Here is a 15,963-nt window from a genome sequence, read left to right as displayed (position 1 = left end):
GGTCCACAAGTGCCTCCCCCACACTCCATATTCAGCCTGGATGGCCTCCTGCAGCACTTTGCTGACCAAAACAGGGTGTCCCATTTTTGCTAGCAGCGGCACCATGGGCTGGTTCTTTGCTATTTCCAGACTAGCCTCCCAGCCAGTTTTAAGCATCCCGTGGGCTGGATCCGGCCTATGGGCCTTGAGTTTGACACCCCTATGCTAGACAACCTAATATAACATTGCCCATTGATTTCCTGAAATCACCAAGGTAGCATTGCTGAATAACACCAGGGGAGACGTGGAGAGCAGTATTTGTTTTAAAAATAAAATCCCCTGCATTTTCATTATTCTAAATTCAGGTTAAGCCCTTCCCTCCCCCTTTTAGGTCTAGGTTGTAAATTACACCAATTGTAAGGAAGGACGAGGATGAGCTAGACTGATGCCTCAAAGCTCTTAGTGATTAAAAACCTTAAGTCCAAGGAATAACTTAATGAGGATCACTTGTTGCCTAACCCCAAATCATCTTTTCCATCCGCTGTCTTGATACAGTTCCCACTTTTGGCTTCTTCCTCTTTTTTCCTGTGCTGCTTGTCAGATTGCATTAAAACCAACATGTGTTCCTGGAAACATACATATTTTCCACCAGTAGCATTTTGTTCTCCTGCATAATTAACAGTGGCTGCTGACTAATCTCCCCACAGCAAAATGTGTACCTCATCCAAGAAGGAGAACATTTCCCCTGGGAATGCCAAATGCGAAATGTAATTGCAGCATTAACGAGGTACGCACATATCTTCTATATCCCAGGATTTGGTGAATGTTGCCCTCCCCCGTCCAACTTTATTTTTTTTTATTTTTACAAAGTGCTTTGAGGAGGTGTCATCTTGAATGGAAGAGTTTTGGGAAGGAGAAGAAGGCCACTGCTTGCCATTCAAGGAGGTGCGTAAGCTACAGCTTCAAACAAACACAAGGTCTTCCTTGGAGTTTTCTTTCCCCACCTGAAGAAATCCTGGTTTTTAGTAAACACCCTGAAAACAAATTTATTAAATAAAGTGGGTGAGGGCAGTTGGTGACAATCAGTTTTTGAATAAAAATTCATGTTTTTAACGTATATGTGGAAGAGTTGCTCTAGAGGAATTCATGCTTTTTATTCGATCAAAACACTTTCCCCTGCGCTCTTCTGATATATTTCACAGTCATTATAGCATTAGCTATAATGTTATGTGAACTCTTTGTATGTGTGTACACAACACCTACACTCCCTTCCATAACTTATGCCATAGATTTGCATACAAAGCCAGTTTGGTCTCCTGGTTAAAGCACCAGGCTAAAAGCCAGGTGACTTTGAGTTCTAGTCTCACCTTAGACATGATATCCAGCTATGTGATTCTGGGCCAATCATTCTCTCAGCCCAATTCACCTCACAGTGTTGTTTTTTGGGGTGGGTGGGGAGGAAATAGGAGGAAGAAGGAGTATTAGTTACTGTACATTTTCACTGCCTTGAGTAATTTATAAAAATATTTTTTTAAAAAATCTAAAATAGGTATGAACATATTTGAAAAATAGAGGGCACAAGACTCAAAGTATGTTTTAAGGTAGAAGTTTGTTCTTGAAGATTTCGGTTTATACACCCATGTGGGAAACCATCAGAATGAAGTTTTCAGAGGAGGCCCATCCAAAGGTACTTTTCAAAGCAAGTGGTTGTTCCTATGTAAAGGTGATGAAATAGCTGCACCCAACTGGAAAAATAGCAGGAGGCATGAGAAGTAGATCTTACCTCCAAAAGGCTAACAGACTTATTTCTGCTCATAATCTCACATACAAACTGTATGAGGATGGGTGAGGAGGGATAGGGAAGGAGAAGCTAAATAGAAAAAAAATGGAATATTGAAGGGAAAAAGGGAAAAAGCAAAAGAAGTAAGCAAGCCCTCATCTCTTTTGGATTTATTACAGGGTTCAGAAATCGAGTACAATTAAAGTGATTTACAAAAACCCAGCCAAAAATCCCAAAGATTTAAAAAAAGAAAGCCAGGAAAAAGATACATTACATGTTGTGTTTGCATTCACACCTGACATTAAGGGATGAAAGGTGGAATTACAGTAAATACAAATATGTCCAAACTTTAAATGGAATAGGCCAGACTCGAAGCAACGTCTCAAAGTGCTAACATTTTTGACCGTTAATTATTAATAGGAGCTAGCAGCTCGTTTTAAAGTTTTCCTCTAATGACAAGACTTCTTACAAGATAAATATCATCTTTGGGCTGATGCCTCAGGAAGGCATCTCTATACTTTACAAGCCCCAAATGTCAAAGATCTAAAATCAAACAAACTAGAAGGAAACCGAGTACAATTAAAGTGATTCACAAAAGTCCAGCCAAATAATCACCCTGCCAATAAGCCCGAGAAGCCTTTAAAGGGTGGTGATAATTTTCCTGTTGCTACAAAAAAATGTGAAAGATGAGAATTGTTTGTTGCGTTTTATTCTGTCAAGCAGGTTTCAGTTCTATGAACTGGTTCTGGAAATACTGTTCAAAACTGTTCAGCAATGGCTAACTCAAGGCATAAGCCTCATATTTGTACAGGAGCATATATGAAAATTCCCTGGTGTGGCTGTTGTTTTCTTTTGTTATGCCCCAAACTTCTGGAAAAAAAAACAACAACCATAGGAATGATCTAGCATTTGGAAGATCTCAGACATGGTACTGTTCAGTCAAAAGGGCCTTTTAATGCAGCACTTCTACCTTCTGTAGAGATTCTCAGTCATCCAGGTCATGGTTATCCCAAAGGTGCTTTTTCAGGAGGCAACTGGACTTTCTTGGTTTTTTTTTTCTTTTGAAGACGTTTCACTTCTCATCCAAGAAGCTTCTCCAGCTCTGACAGGTTCCATTCGCCACTATCCTATCAGAGCTAAAGAAGCTTCTTGAATGAGAAGTGAAATGACTTCAAAAGAAAAAAAAAAGCAAGAAAGTCCAGTTGCCTCCTGAAAAAGCACCTTTGGGACACTTCCCCCTTCTTTAACATTGTGTCCTCCACAGGGGTGGGATTCAAATTTCTTAACAACCAATTCTGTGAGTGTGGCCTAATTTGTGGGCGTGGCTCGGTGGTCATGTGACTGGCTGAGCTTGGCTTGTATGTAAATATTATAAATATTGATGTAAATATTGATTTTTTTATAAAAAAGAGCAACTTTTACCTAAAATCAGGCAAAGTAGGCAGTCAGATTGAGTTGCTCGTGGAAGCACAGATTCATTCAGAGATCTATTGTTCTGCAATCTGCTGCCTGGGTCTGCACAGAAAAATAGAAGCTTCAGTCCTAAAAAAGGTTCAGCTCTGCTTTTAGATTAGCTAGAAAACAAGAAATCCAATGATTTCTGGCACAGCAGAACAGCTGATGCTCGAGGGGGAAAAAAGGAAAAATAGCAACTTACCAAACATAAGCAAGTTTGATGGCACGCATGCCAGGTAAAGACTGAGTGGGCAGGGAAGGGAGGGGCGGGACTAGCCAGTGTCATGATTTGCCGGTTCTCTGAACTGGGCAGAATCATAACAATTGGTTCTATAGAACTGGTCCGACCAGGTAGAATTCCACCCCTGGTCCTCCAGATATGGTTAGGCAGTAACTCTCCAGACACTAGACTGGGGAAGGATATTCTTGCCATATACGGAGAATCCTGCATGTACAGAGTTGGATCCTTGCAAAGGAAGGCCTACTCTTGGGCTCAAATGATTTCACTAGGCCATACTGAAGTCAAATGTAAAACTGAACATCCCATTATAGCCTAGTCAAGATCTAAGGTTAGTAACCCTTCAGTAAGGCACGGACAACCCCCTCCCATCTTCATGCAGAAAAAAGAATGTACTACTATATGCAGAAGAATTTTGTTAAACTCAAAAATCATCTTTGTGGCAAACTTTCAGAATCATAACACTACAACTGTTCATGTGAAGACTAGTCAGCCTTCCCAAGTATCATCATCTTCTTTTAATGACCCCATAATCCCTTGCAGGGTGGAGTCTGGGCAACTGAATGAACCTGAGTGTTTACTGGCCGGATGCCCTTCCTGTCACCAATGCGAAGTTATATCCAGCGAATATATACTCATCGTGCCCAGAGAAAAAAATATCTGCTTTTACCTAGGATCGAACTCACAACCTCCTGATTGTGAGGCAAAAGCTCCTCCTCTAGGCCACTGCAGCACTCTTCAACTTTCCCATGTATACACTGTTCTTTTTGTTGTTATCCGAGAAGGATAAGGCAATAGCAGCCTCCGTAATATGGAGCATCCATATTACAACAGCATCTGTGATGGATCATACTTTTTTTGTCTAGAATATATCTTTGGGATTCCTCCCTCCCTCTGTTCATCCAATACCTGAAGGTGAATACTTGAAGGCCAGAAAAGGAATAATGGATGGAAACTGAACAAGGAGAGATTTAACTTGGAAATAAGTAGAAACTTTCTGATAGTGAGAACAATCAACTAATGGAACAGAAGTTGCCCTTGGAAGTTGTGGGAGCGCCATCACTTGAGACCTTCAAGAAGAGGTTGGACACCCATCTGTCAGAAATGATGTAGGGTTTCCCGTTTGGGTTGGGGGTTGGACTAGATGACCTACAATGTTCCTTCCAACTCTGATTATCTGTTATCTGAATGCAAATAGAAAGTTTCAGAACCTTGCCATTAAATTATGGTCTGATTTGTTTCAGTGGTTCTTTCTTCAATCAGATCGAGTCCTCCAGATTGTGAAGCTTGTTTCTCAACTAGCTCTGCTTAAGCCTGAGATCTCTAATGAACCCTGAAATGTGGACTTGTCAATGGTCTCTCTGCTTGGTTGTTTGCGTGCAGATAATTCATTATGCAACAAGGTAAAATCGTGACGATGTTGCCCAGTTGGATAACGAATTGTCTGCAAGCAAACTATCAAATTCAGAGACCACCCTCAACTCCACAGACAACCCTGAGCTACAGGTGTTCTGTAGGATCAGGGTTTGTCCTCCACACTCGTGCTAGAGCCCATCTTCAGGAAACTTGTCTCTAACAGAGATGGTGTGCTGTTCTTTATGTGGTGTTTATGTGGTGTCTGTCGTGTGTGACATTTCAAATGTTAATTGGGGTGTTGATGGCTGACTATTCAGTCATTGGCTGTCTCCTGTTGGTACTCCTGTTGACAAGTATTCGCTCCCATTGAGGTCTGAAATATTTTCACACTTCTCAAAAGCACTGTTTTTTCTGAGCCTGCAAGGTTAAGCAGACACGCTCTTTTCTATCCATTTGTTAGATTATACTAATCCACCTAGGAGATGTGCAAGAACAAGAAGCCAGAGAAGTTTAACTCTACTGATAAGGCACTACTTATGGTAGATCTTTCTCTTGCTTTCTTCATTGTTCTAGCTGGGTGGCTGGGCTTCTTGTATCCCAGGGAGACAATTTGTATGTAGAAGTGTTTCCTTCCTCAGCAGGGAAGTTTTCTTCCCTCATGAGAGCTCATAGCTAGAATGCATCTGGATTCATTAGCCTTGGAGAGTAAGGGGCAAGACATTTTTATTCCATCGTTAAAATTAGAGAGAGAGAGAGAGATGAGATGTTTACTGGTGGAACCATTTCAACGGGATTGCCATCAGGGTTAAGGAGTTCAATATAGTGTCAAGTCCACTGCTGTGACTGAGCAGTTTTTTGCTTAAGTGAAATTCTACTCTTCGGTATTTCTACCTCAGGGAGTATAGATGATATATTAATATAAATAATAAGTTAAAGCAGAAAGCAATAGCAATTTTATACACAAACACTCACACTCACGCACATGTAGTAATAAAAACACCCTAGACAAATACAAATATGCATGATCAGTCCAGATCTGGGTTCCTGTCTAATCATGAAGCTCATTGGATGATCTGAGGGGACTCTCCCTCTCTAAAGGTAGCCTACTTAATGTTGGTTTAGCGTTACTGTTCTGGGTGCATGTGTGAGCACTGCTGCGAGTTAGATATGAGCAATGATTAGCAATGGACAACGATGCAGGTTTGGTGACTGTGAGAGAAAAGAGAGGTTTTTACAGGAAACATTGCCAGAGATTGCCAAAGCCTAGCTGTCATGCCCCTGTCAGAGTTTGGATCCGAAGAGGAAGATGAACAGCTGACAGGGAATGGGAGTGTAGCTCCATTGGCTGTGGAGGAGGCTGGGGAAGGGCAAAGTCCGGCTGGGTAGAGCAGGGAGGAGGTAGAACAAGGGAGAGGGAATTCAGAGGAAGACCCAGGCCCACCCCCTCTTCATCCTAGGGCCTACAGGGAGGACTGGAGAAGAGAGCAATGTGGGTTGCGTGGCTTACAGGGGAGGAAAGGGCCCTGATTCCCTTCATTAGCCACACCTGGGAATGAAAGTTTATAAGAACTGATTGCTGACTGTGGCAGCTGCTGGGAGCAAACGTGACTTTATCCTGTGTTGTCATTGCTTACCTGTGTTCCTGGCATCTTCCCAAATGTGTGAGTTTTGCTGTGCCTTCCTGTCTAGAATTCTTGCTCCTGCCCTGCCAAACTAATTACCTCAATTTGGTTTGATTGGACTTAAAGTTACAGTTACAGTTTGTGTTGACCATGTTTTGGACTTAATTCTCTGCAGTCAAAGGCTGTTCCTGGGAGAGTTTTTCTCCAGCCAGAAGGTAACCTGGACATTGGGGGCAAAGTTGGAGCTAATAAAGGGACTTTTGTTGATTATCTGACTGTGTTGCCTTTGTGCCATGCCCTGGGTCATCACACTAGCAGTGAGTTAACTGCTTCCTGTGGATAAAAGGGCTCCATTAATGTTGCTAGACAAGGAAAGCAAAAGGAAACCATCATCTCAGTGGTCTCTTAGACAAGGACAGAGTGATTGAGAAAAGAGTGAATCCTCCATCCTTTGGCCTCTCCTTGTGATAAGTAGATCATGGAGTGCTGAAGAGAGACTGCCATTGGATTGACTTACTGGTACAAGTAGTCCTTGACTTACAACCAGGGGTGGGATTCTACCAGTTCGCATCTATTTGCTAGAACCGGTTGTTAACATTCTAAGCAGTTCGGAGAACTGGTTGTTAGAAGAAATGACTGGCCTAATCCTGTAAGGAAGGAAGGAAGGAAACATTCTGGTGTTGCTTACAGAAACTGCTTCTCTGTTAACCCTTATTACATTCTTGGCAGGACTAGATTTCCTGTCTCTGGAACTTCTCTGGCGGGTTTTTTCCCCCTCCTTTGCTGGTACTTTGCTTGTGTGGAGTGACCATTCAAAGTTACAGTAGTACTGAAAAAAGTGGCCTATGACCCTTTTTCACACTTACGACTGTTGCAGCATCCCCACAGTCACGAGAGGCCAGGTGAGGAGATGTGTGCCTTGATGTGAGTGATGTTGAGTTGGCCACGCCCACTCAGTCGCATGACCACCAAGCTATGCCCACCAACTAAGCCACGCCTACAGAACTGGTTGTTAAAAAAATTGAATCCCACCCCTGCTTACAACAGTTTGTTTAGTGCAGGGGTTTGCAACCTTAAACACTCAAAGAGCCATTTGGACCCGTTTCCCACAGAAAAGAAAACACAGGGAGCTAATAATTTAACAATCAGTGTGACTGGGTGAGCGTGGCCAATTTGAGGTCACTCCCTCCCACTCAGTCACCTCCTGCTCTGGAATATGGAGCAAGTCTCCATCCCCTGCCATCACCCTTAACTTCTCAGAAGGAGTGATGGGGAAGGGAGGGGCCAGCCAGTGGTGGGATCAGCCAACAGGGAGATGCAGCAGAGAGCCAAAAGAGCCGCATGTGGCTCCAGAGCCGCAGGTGGTTTAGTGACTGTTCTAAGTGACAGCGGTACTGAAAAAAGGGACATATGACCATTTCCCACACTTAAGACCTTTGTAGCATTTCCACAGTCACGTGATCAAGATTCAGACCTTTGGCAATTGATTCATATTTATGACGGGGTGTGTGTCATGTGATCAGCTTTTGCGAGCTTCAGACGAGCAAAGTCAATGTGGAATCCAGATTCACTTAACAAGCACGTTACTAACTTAACCAATGCAGTGATTCCCTTAAGCATTGTGGCAAGAACAGTCTCAAAATGGGGCAAGCTCACTTAGCAAATGTTTCACCTAGCAACATAAATTTTGTGCTCAAAATGGTGGTTGTGACTTGAAACTACTTGTATTTAAAAGCGTTGATAAGAAAAGTAGAAGTGGGATGAGGTCTCTGCCTTGACAGATTTGGAAAGAAGTTATTATACAAATTAAATGACTAAACTCTTTTTTCATACTGCCACTAGAGCAGGACTATTTTGAAAAAAACAACAACCCAGAAAATCTCCCTTGCAAGACAGCCAGTGTGGATTAGATTTGGGAAATTCCATTCTATCCCATACAATGAATATACATGTATTTGTGGAGCTGAAGAGGTAGAAGATCTGACTCATATATTATTCAATTGCTGTTTGTATAAGTGGGTGGGAAATAAGTATCTTGATCCCCATATTAAATGTATGGCCCAGTGGGAGGCCCATATTAAAACAACATACCTCATGTGTGGCCAGAATTTGAAAATGACATTTAATACAGCACAATTTCTGACTAAAATGGTCCGACTGACTTCAGCCTACATATGTAGGCCTGGATTAGGGTAACTTGCAGGGATGATACAGAAATATAATTTTATGTCGTTCTATTCTATTTTACATATTTATGTTATTCATTATTGCATTTTATCCTATAACTATTGTATTTTTACCCTACTCTTATTTTAAATTGCTTGTATAGGATTTTATTGGTAACACGTGTTCGAACCTTGTACTTTGATATGGCCTATAGGCTAATCAATACATAAATAAAAATAAAAAGACTAAACACCTTCTTGCTACTGCTGCTAAGGCAGGACTATTTTGAAAAGCACCTGGAAAATCTCCCTTGCAAAAGAGCCAGTTTGGATTAATGGCTAAGGCACCAGGCTAAAAACCAGGAGACTGAGAGTTCTAGTCCCACTTTAGACATGAAAGCCAGCTCAGTAACCTTGTTCCAGGCTCTTCCTGTCAGGAGTCAACAGCTCATCACGTGGAAGATGAGACGGTAATAGCTGATATGAAAAAAAGAGCGATGGATAAAATATTATTTTCTTCCCTGCCCTATCTTCCTGTCTCAGCCTAGCAACTTCACAGGATTGTTTGTTGTGGGGAAAATAGGAGAAGCAAGGAGTGTTGGGTATGTTTCATCCATTTGAGTTACTTATAAAGTAATAAAAGCGGGACAAAAAGCTAATAAGCATAATAATAACAAGCAAAGTTCAGAGTCAGGATGCTATAGAAAGAATTCTGGAATAGGTTCAGAGATCAAAGGCAGGAAGCAAAATCCTATAGGAAACTGGGCATCTCCAGAGCATATGACAGCATTCTTCAATAGCCATATCCATGTTATCCATGTTATCTCTTGCTTGAGACCATTTTTACCTCCCAAATCCCTTTCAACTCTGATATTCTCTTCTATTCATTATCATTGTACATTAATTGCTTATTATTCTTAAGGAATGCAGTTGGATTGATTTTATGTATGGGACAACCATTTATCCCCTAAACAGGTGTAGATCCATGGTGGGATTCAAAAATTTTTACTACCAGTTCTGTGGGCGTGGCTTGGTGGGCATGGTGTGGCTTGGTGGATGTGGCTTTGTGGGCGTGCCAGGGGAAGGTTACTGCCAAATCCCATTTCCTTCCCACCCCACTAACCTGCTTTCTAGCTCCGTTCTCCTATGCAGGGCAACCAAAGAAGACCCAGCCAATCAGCTGGGACTCAGAAGGCAGAGAACAGATGGGGGCAGGGCCAGTCAGAGGTGGAATTTGCCAGTTCTCTGAACTACTCAACATTTCTGCTACTGGTTCTCCAGAACTGGTCAGAACCTGCTGAATACCACTTCTGGTGTAGATACAGGTGACACTCGAAAAATTAGAATATTGTGCAAAAGTTTATTTATTTCAGTAATGCAACATAAAAGGTGAACCTAATATATGACATAGACTCATTACATGCAAAGCAAGATAGTTCAAGCTGTGAGGGGTCATAATTGAGATGATTATGGCTTACAGCTCATGAAAACCTCAAATCAACAATCGCAGAAAATTAGAATATTGTGAAAAGGTTCAATATTCTAGGCTCAAAGTGTCCCACTCTAATCAGCTAATTAAGCCATAACACCTATAAAGGGTTCCTGAGCCTTTAAATAGTCTCTCAGTCAGGCTCAATAGGAATCACAATCATGGGAAAGACTGTTGACCTGACAGTTGTGCAGAAAACCATCATTGACACTCTCCATAAGGAGGGAAAGCCTCAAAAGAAGTTGGATGTTCCCAAAGTGCTGTATCAAAGCACATTAATAGAAAGTTATGGGGAAGGGAGAAGTGTGGAAGAAAAAGGTGCACAAGCAGCAGGGATGACCGCAGCCTGGAGAGGATTGTCAGGAAAAGGCCATTCAAAAGTGTTGGGGACTTTCACAAGGAGTGGACTGAGGCTGGAGTCAGTCATCAAGAGCCACCACACAAAGATGTATCCTGGACATGGGCTTCAAATGTCGTATTTCTCTTGTCAAGCCGCTCCTGAACAATAAACGTCAGAAGCGTCTTATCTGGGCTAAAGAAAAGCAGAACTAGTCTGTTGTTCAGTGGTCCAAAGTCCTCTTTTCTGATGAGAGCAATTTTTGTATCTCATTTGGAAACCAAGGACCCAGAGTCTGGAGGAAGAATGGATAGGCCCACACTGCAAGATGCTTGAAGTCCAGTGTGAAGTTTCCACAGTCTGTGTTGATTTGGAGAGCCATGTCATCTGCTGGTGTTAGTCCACTGTGCTTCATTGAGTCCAGGGTCAACGCAGCCATCTACCAGGAGATTTTGGAGCACTTCATGCTTCCTTCCACAGACAAGCTTTATGGGGATGCTGACTTCATTTTCCAGCAGGACTTGGCACCTGCCCACACTGCCAAAAGCACCAAAACCTGGTTCAATGATTGTGGGATTACAGTGCTTGATTGACCAGCAAACTTGCCTGACCTGAACCCCATGGAGAATCTATGGGGCATTGCCAAGAGAAAGATGAGAGACATGAGACCGAACAATGCAGAATTGCTGAAGGCCACTATTGAAGCATTCTGGTCTTCCATAACACCTCAGCAGTGCCACAGGCTGATAGCTTCCATATGTCATGCCGCATTGAGGCAGTAATTGCTGCAAAAGGGGCTCAAACCAAGTATTGAGTACATATACATGCTTATACTTTTCAGAGGTCCAATATTGTTCTATGTACAATCCTTTTTTTATTGATTGCATGTAATATTCTAATTTTCTGAGATTGTGGATTTGGGGTTTTCATGAGCTATAAGCCATAATCATCACAAATATGACATATCACGGCTTGAACTATCTTGCTTTGCATGTAATGAGTCTATCTCATATATTGGTTTCACCTTTTAAGTTGCATTACTGAAATAAATGAACTTTTGCACGATATTCTAATTTTTCGAGTTTCACCAGTACATGATGGTAGTAACATTTTGCATTCACACAATACTGTGAAGAATTACTTCCAGTTCAGCCTAGAATTCACTTTTCTCTTATTCCAGAGCTTATGTTGGAATTTCTAAGCACTCCTTGCTTCAAAATAATGGGAAACTGTGCTGCCAGTTTTCAGCAGTAACAAAAAGGAAAAATCTCAAAACTCCCAGGGAAAAAAACGTGGTTTGTTATGGCCAGTTGCAGAGGCATCTTATCAGCTTCCCCGAACTTATATCCTATATGGATATGTTGGATTACAGCTCCCAGGATTCTAATCAGCTCTGTCAATCAATAATTAACCACTTTCATTTTTTTAGTTATATAAATTCTGACTTTCCTATATTACTACTGGTACCAAGTCCCAGGATGAAGGTCAGAATATATTGACAAAATACACCTTTTCACTTAAAGTTTCTCATCTGCTCCTAGGGGGTACTTCTTAATTTGAAATAAATCCTTCTTTTTTTTAATCAGTACTTGAAATTTACATTTTTCCTATCAACAAACCTTCCTGATACAGGAAGCCTCAGTCAATCATGGTTAAATGCCAATAAGATGTCTATGATTTAAATCTTTATGTACGTCATTCATATGTTACATTTTGAGGAGCGCACTTAAATTCTCTAAGGTGTTTAGCTTTAAAAATATAAGGTGTGAAACTGCTTTTGACTGAATTTGAAAGGGAAACACACCCCATAGTGCTTCCTTGTATTTTAAGAACCAGAGGACATGGTTGTCTAGATTGTAGTTAACTTACCGTAAAGAATACTTTACAATACTGAAAGTATTCTTTACAATAGACTGGTATTTAAGTGAATGCTTTTATTCAACACTATGTATTGAAAAAAAGAGTGATTTGTCAAAGTAAGAATGAGTGGATATTTGGTTTGCTACCTAAATGGTTATTTTAGAGGTGCTGGTTATGTATTTTAGACAGAAGAAAGATAATAACTGACCTTCGGGTTTGAATTTTGTCCTCAGCATCTTCCAAGTCACTTCAGATAATGGAATCACTTCAGTGTATTTACTGTGGCAGCCTATATTCTATTGAAATAAAAGACCCCAAGTATGAAGTTTCACTTGATGGTTTGACTGGCTAGCTGCCTGAAAAACAGGCAAGATTTTGGGCATATACAAATAAATTGTTTGTTAAATGGTAATTTACAATGGCAACTAAAATAAAAATCAATTCATGGTAAGCCTGTCATTTTTATTCACCTGAAAAAAATGGCAGACAATGGCTTATCTCATGGACGGATTATCCAAAATTTAGAGTTATGTCAAGAATGTTATATTAAGAAACTGCATTCAGAATCTGGTGAGTGTATCTCCTCTCCTGCTTTTTGCCACGGACCAACCTTGTATGAAAAGTTAGACTAAGAGTGATAGCCAGGCATAGATAAATGTGAAGATAATTTCAAAAGATTGTCATCATTATCATCATCTAGAAATCTTCTGGACTAATATTTGTTCATAAAAGCAGTTTTAGCCAAATTAAATAATACAAGTTTTAATGGAGGGGTTGTATCCTAATCAAGGTTCCTTTTATTTATATTACAGAATAGGGAAAATATTAGATGAAAGTTTGTTCATTACTTATTTATTTATTAGATTTTTACCCTCTCTTTATTACTTTATAGGTAGCTCAACGTGCATAATACTCCTTCCTACTCCTATTTTCCTCACAACCTCTCTGTGACCTGAGCAGAACTGAGGCAGAGTGACTGGCCCAAAGTCACCCATCTGGCTTTCATGCCTATGCAGAAACAGAACTCAGAATCAAAGTTAACCAGCCAGCTTTCATGCCTAAGGTGCAATTTGAACTCAATAGACTCGTGGCTGTTGGGTCAAAGCCACCCAACAAGCTTTCATGCCTAAGACATGCCCAAGACTCACAGTCTCCTGGTTTCTAAACCAACATCTTAACCGCTAGGCCAAGCTGGCTCTAATGACTGACCTACTATTCAGTAGTGCATTCTAAGCCCCCCTGCCTCTGAGAATTTACTTCTTATGTTCATTATGCCCCCAGCCCTTGGTACCATTGTTGTAAGGCTCTTTGGAGACAGCCTCAGCAGTGCTATTGCACACAGAAAAGAGAAAAAGAGCAGATTACCATCAAAGAACCAGAGAGGAAGCAGAAAACAACTATAACAAGATTAAGATGGGCTTGAGCCCCAAAGTGACCATTCTCAAGCTCCATGCAGCCAGAGCCTCTTTTGCTGCGCTGTATAAGATGTGACAAATGGATTACAAAGTATATCTGCACATAATAAAGACCATTTGAAAAAAGCCAACTCCCTTATCTCTCTGCCTGTACTGTGGTACGCCTGGATAAAAATTTAATAATCCAGAGGAGCCAAAGTAGTTCTGCAGATTAAGACTGCATAAACACCTGTAAAAATTTGACAAGCATTATATCTCAAAGCCTATTGGAACAGATGTCTGCAAAAGCTCAGCGTCAAAGAAGACATCCGTAGCCTTGCAAGTACAAAGAGGCAAAAGGAAGATTTAATGAAGTTAACGGTGAGCTGCTAAATGAGGTCCCAGCGAGATCCCTTGATGAGAGGATATTTAGAAGGTTTGAGTAAAAGACAAAGGTTCTTTTTCTCCTTCAGTTGGTAAAATATTTTTCGCAACATGAATGTAATAGTGGAATTGTCTTATTGTTGTTTTGGATTTAATGTGTGAAGCATGTTTCGAGACTCTGGCACCAGACATTAGATTTTCCACGTGATTCTAAAACTTGAGAAATAGTATTTCTTCACTGCCATCTCCTGCGGCACTTATGTCTTTCCTAAACTGATGATATTTTTTAAAATCGTTTCTTGTAAGCACAAACCCTTATCTGATAATTTCTTGCAGTCGCTGATTCGTTTTTCTGATAACAATCAGCCTGCTCAAGATACTGTCTTATGTGTGAAGATAACATTGCAGTTTCTTCACTAAATGGCCCTCAAATTAATTACATAGATCTGAGTGGACTCAAATGGTTTCTGCAGACAATAGCTTCCTTGTTGACTTTTCTTTTTTAGATATGTAATAATTTGTACTGAAGTTGCAAAGATAAGAAAGGGCGTACAAACCAAGAAAAATATAAAGGGTAGAAAGGAAGGCGCTGTGCATGGAACATCTCAGTTGCGTGAGTTGCATTGGGTGCCAGTTTCCTTCTGAGTCCAGTTCAACATGTCAGTTATGTGTTTCAAAGCCCTTCATGGCATGGAGCCAGACTATCTGAGGAACCTCATTGGCCTGCCCCACATGGTCACCTAAGAGGAGCATAAGGCAGACTCAGTCAATTCAAGAAACTCGATGTACGGTGCATAGAAACAGAGCCTTCTTGTCATTGTCCCCATCCTATAGTACTGTGATGGTGAACCTTTGGCACGCATACCAGAGGTGCCACGCAGAGCCCTCTCTGTGGACATGCGAGCTGTCACCCCTGCTCAGCTCTGCCACGCATGTGCACATACCTCCCGCCAGCCAGCTGGTCTTCAGGTCTCTGCTGTGCATGCTCGGGGATGGGGCATATGTGGGGGACGTGTGAGGATGTGCAGGGGTGGGTGCATTTATGGGGGACACACATGCATATTCAGGGCATGAGGCACATGCACTGGGGACACATGCATATATACAGGGGACAGCACATGCATGGGGGTGCATGTGTATGTGAGGAGGGATGTATGCATATGTGTGGGAGTGGGGCATGTGCACGGGGGACGGTTGCGCATTGCATTTGGGAGGTTCACACGCACACTTTGGGCACTTGTACTGAAAAGATCAGACATCACTACTATAGAACATCTGGCCCCCTGCAGTTGAGTTCAGCTCTCTGTTAAGCCCGAAGTTGACATATGTGTAGCCATTTTGGTTAGGTTTAGTATATAGTATATATTCTTTTTCTTACTTTCTCATTGGTGGTCATGGGGGAAGAGTTTTGGGCTTGCCACATTCCTGAGGGGAGAGAGTTGTTTAGGCTCGGTGATTCTTCTTCCCGTGGGAAAACGGGCTGACTGTACTCAGGCCCCTTGAGGTACAGATTTATAACATCAAGCAACGTTGAATTTCTTCTATTGGAGAATGTGACTTTTGGGGGTTGTTTCTAACTTTAAATATTGTGAGGTAATTCCGGGTTGTGTCAGATCCGGAATTATCATGGACTTAGCCAATTTGACGCTTTCCTAAATAAAAGAAATGGTCTTGGAAGATAGACTTTGTTCTTTTCTTTTTAAATGCATTTCATCACTTGGAAACCTGACACTCCCATTCTGCTGGCTTTCTAGAACAGCATTAAGATTTGACTCTGTCAACCAACACGAGGATCCAAATGTGGGACGTACCCCTGGGGGTGGCTAGTGGCTTGCGAATCCTCTCTCTCCACCTTTTTAACTTGGTTTCAGTTTTGTATGGATTCTTATCATCATTATTTTTTT

The 15,963-nt window shown here is 41.4% G+C and overlaps 1 long non-coding RNA gene across 5 annotated transcripts in view; it reads left to right on the top strand.

Annotated features, from left to right (window-relative positions):
- The window catches only part of LOC148126181 (uncharacterized), a 28,663-nt gene extending 12,927 nt beyond the window's left edge, over window positions 1–15,736 (top strand). For 2 of the 5 annotated variants that reach the window (XR_015742923.1, XR_015742921.1), the window contains exons 3-5: window positions 687–766; window positions 850–924; window positions 13,174–15,736. This is a non-coding gene — a long non-coding RNA (uncharacterized LOC148126181). The remainder of the gene's footprint in view (window positions 1–686; window positions 767–849; window positions 925–13,173) is intronic. The other 3 variants (XR_015742922.1, XR_015742925.1, XR_015742924.1) reach the window with 2 other exon arrangements.
- Window positions 15,737–15,963: the final 227 nt, after the last annotated feature.

The sequence above is a fragment of the Pseudonaja textilis genome, chromosome 3 (assembly GCF_049901715.1).
Source record: "Pseudonaja textilis isolate UNSWEBS1 chromosome 3, rPseTex1.2, whole genome shotgun sequence".
NCBI lineage: Eukaryota > Metazoa > Chordata > Lepidosauria > Squamata > Elapidae > Pseudonaja > Pseudonaja textilis.
The sequence above is the reverse complement of the archived record's forward strand: the minus strand, read 5'-3'. Positions and strand labels throughout refer to the sequence as shown.